This window comes from Callospermophilus lateralis, chromosome X (genome assembly GCF_048772815.1).
Source record: "Callospermophilus lateralis isolate mCalLat2 chromosome X, mCalLat2.hap1, whole genome shotgun sequence".
NCBI lineage: Eukaryota > Metazoa > Chordata > Mammalia > Rodentia > Sciuridae > Callospermophilus > Callospermophilus lateralis.
This window is the reverse complement of record NC_135325.1, coordinates 97,721,980-97,725,655: the sequence shown is the minus strand read 5'-3', so window position 1 is coordinate 97,725,655 and position 3,676 is coordinate 97,721,980. Positions and strand designations below refer to the sequence as shown.

Here is a 3,676-nt window from a genome sequence, read left to right as displayed (position 1 = left end):
GTCAACTTCACTCCCCAGTTCTTAAACTTTCCCTCCCCTTGTTCTTCCTCCTTCATCCCCTGCCTCTACTCTATTGTTTGTTCATATATCGAGAAAAGTAAAAAGACCTACTGAAATTATATACACCAAACACATGCACACATAACTGTGTACCTAATCACACATCCAAACATACACACACACCATTTCCTCCTGGGCAGCCCCATGCACACCCAAGCACCCATATAGTGATATTGTAGATACAGATAGAAATACTTTTTCATTTTAAAAAGTTTATGTGCTCACTTTGGCAGCATATATACTAACATAGGAACAATACAGAGAAGATTAGCATGGGCCCTGCACAAGAATAATATGTGAATTAGTGAAGCATTTCATATTTTTAAGGAGTATTACTCAACCAAAAAGAAGAATGAAATTGAGAAATTTGCTATTAAATGAATGGAAATAGAGACTGTCATGTTAAGTGAAATAAGCCAGACCCCAAAATCAAAGATTGAATGTTTCATCTTATATACAGAAGCTAGTCCAAAATAAAGAGAGGGGGGGCTGGGACATAGCTCAGTTGGTAGAGTGCTTGTCTGGCATGTACAAGGCCCTGGGTTCAATCCCCAGTACCATAAAAAAGGGGGGGGCTGGGGCTCTGGCTAAGTGGTAGCACACTTGCCTGGCATGTGTGAGGCACTGCTTCAATCCTCAGCACCGCATATAAAAACAAATACATCAAATAAAGATGTATCAACAATTAAAAAAAAGTCTACAAAAAAAAGAGAGGGAGAAGATGGGCTGGGGTTGTAGCTCAGTGGAAATGCGCTTGCCTAGCATGTGTGAGGCACTAGGTTTGATTCTCAGCACCACATATGAATAAATAAAATAAAGGTCCATCGACAACTAAAAGCTATTTTTTTAAAAAGAGAGGTAGAAGAAAGGGAGAAAGGGTAAAGGGGTAGATTCCATCAAAATAAATGAAAGATCAGTGAATAGGATAAAGGGGATTGAGGAGGAAAAACAAGGGATGGTATAAGGGAAGAACAATAGAATGAATCTGACCTAACTTCCTATGTAAACATATGACTATACCACAATGAATCTCATCATAATGTATATCCACAACACACTTAAAAAAAAAAGCAAATAGCAAAAAATCAGTAGAATAGAGGGCTAGGTGTGGCTCAGTGGTAGAGCACTCGCCTGGCATGTGTGAGGCACTAAGTTTGATCCTCAGTACCATATAAAAATAAATAAATAAAAATAAAGGTATTGTATCCATCTACAACTATTAAAAAAATATGAGTAGAATAGAGGGAAGGGAACAGGGAAATGGACGAAGGGAGAGAAAGAAGAAGTACTGGGGACTGAATTAGAGCAAACTAAATTCCATGCTTTTATGGCAAAATAAATCCCAATGTTATATATAACTAAAAAGAATAAATAAAAAGAAAAAAACTGAAAGAAGATTATGAATATTAAGTGTTCTTCTCACTTGGTTTGTTTTGTTTTGGTACTGGGGTTTGAACCCAGGGACCCTTAACCACTGAGCCACATCCCCAGCCCATATATATAGATATGTAGACAGATATAGACAGATACAGATATATATATATATATATATATATATATATATATATTTTTTTTTTTAATACAGGATCTCACTGAGTTGTTTAGAGCCTTGCTAAGTTGCTGAGGTTGACTTTGAACTTGTGATCCTCGTGCCTCAGCCTCCAGAGCCACTGGGATTACAAGTATGCACCACTGTACCTGACTTCTCTAGGTATTTTGTAAGACTAAGTGTATTGTACGTCTCCTGTGGAAAGCACCTTGGCTACTTGTGAATCATTAATCCCTAACAACGAGACATACTTTCATAAGAGTTAAAAGCAGTGTTTGGACAAACTATAGAACACAGACTACATTTTGACCTTAGTCTGTTTGGGTGAAGTTTTATTGCAACACAGCCACACCCATTCATTAATGTATTGTTTATAACTGCTTTTCTAGTACAATAGGAGAATTAAGTAGTTGCAACAGAAACCATATAGTCTGTCAAGCCTAAAACATTTCCTATCAGACCATTTAATGAAAAAATTGGCAATCCCTGGCTAAGAACAGAGAATCTGTAGCAGGGCTGCCTGTACTAAAATTCTAGCTATGATATCAACTGTGGGCCTTGAGCAATCACTTCTACTCTGAGGTTGTTTCCATATTTTAATTAAAATGGAAATGCATGCCTGTAATCCCAGCAGCTCAGGAGACTGAGGCAGGAGGATCATGAATTCAAAGCCAGCCTCAGGAACTTGGTGAGACCCTATCTCTAAACAAGATATATAAAAAAAGGGCTGGGACAATTCATAATAGCTAAACTGTGGAACCAACCTAGATGCCCTTCAATAGATGAATGGATAAAAAATGTGGCATATATACACAATGGAATATTACTCAGCAATAAAAGAGAATAAAATCATGGCATTTGCAGGCAAATTGATGGAATTAGAGAATATAATGCTAAGTAAAGTTAGCCAATCCCAAAAAACGAAATGCTGAATGTTTTCTTTGATATAAGGAGGCTAATTCATAGTGGGACAGGGAACAGGAACATGGGAGGAATAGACGAACTCTAGATAGGGCAGAGGAGTGGGAGGGGAAGGGAGGGGGCAGGGGGTTAGCAAGGATGGTGGAATGTGATGTTCATTACTATCCAAAGTACACGTATGAAGACAAGAATTGGTGTGAATATACTGTGTATACAACCAGAGATATGAAAAATTGTGCTCTCTATATGTAATAAGAATTATAATGCATTCTGCTGTCATATATAAATAAAAAATTTACATTAAAAAGGGGGATGTGGCTCAGTGGTTAAGCATCCCTGGATTTAATCCTCAGTACCATAAAAATAAATGAGTAAATAAAAAATAAAATGGAAATAACAATACATATATCATAGTTATTGTGAGGATTAAATAAAAATGTAATGTGGTTTTCACAAGTATAAAATTAAAATCTAATAAATTACTGCTATTATTATTTTTAATAAATACAACAATACCACACACACACACAAAAAGCAATCACACACATTGCATCTTTGGCTCAGCACCATATGCTGCAGGGATTGACCTAATCAATTGTATTTTTAATTTTCTTCTAGTGAACCAAATGGAGGCTTAGAGAAATAGAAAATCAGCCTATTTATATAAAAATGGAAGTGTGCCATCCCTTTCCCTTAGGAGAAAGCCTAGCATAGGAGGCTGAATCCCTCATCCATTCAGTTGGCAAAGCCAAAGAGAGAACAGCAAAAGAGGTTTGAAAGAAACCTAATTCTGGACATAAATATATAATATGCTTGAATACATACTGGCAGCTGGAATTTCCCTAATCTCATATCACAGTTCCATTTCTGCATCAGTGAAGAGGTTTTCTGGGCATCAAAATGGCACCTTTCCAGCAATATCACTACACCAAAGGTGTGGTAATAACCCACTATCTTCACCTCCCAACTAATTTAAAAGAAGCAAAAATGGTGGGGAGATGTTACTAAACAATGAAGTAGTTGGATTTGGGTTAAAACCAGAAATTACTATGCCACAATTTTCTTAAACCTGTTTCTTAGAAGCTTTAAAATAATTTTCTTTAAATTTACCATGCTTATTTTACTTTGTTTTTTCTGATCCAAGTA

General features: G+C 36.4%; 1 non-coding gene across 1 annotated transcript; it reads left to right on the top strand.

Annotated features, from left to right (window-relative positions):
* The first annotated feature begins 277 nt into the window (after nt 1–277).
* LOC143639623 (U6 spliceosomal RNA) lies at nt 278–384 on the top strand. Its single transcript, XR_013154766.1, has one exon. It is a non-coding gene; the product is annotated as a U6 spliceosomal RNA (small nuclear RNA).
* The last annotated feature ends 3,292 nt before the right edge of the window (nt 385–3,676 follow it).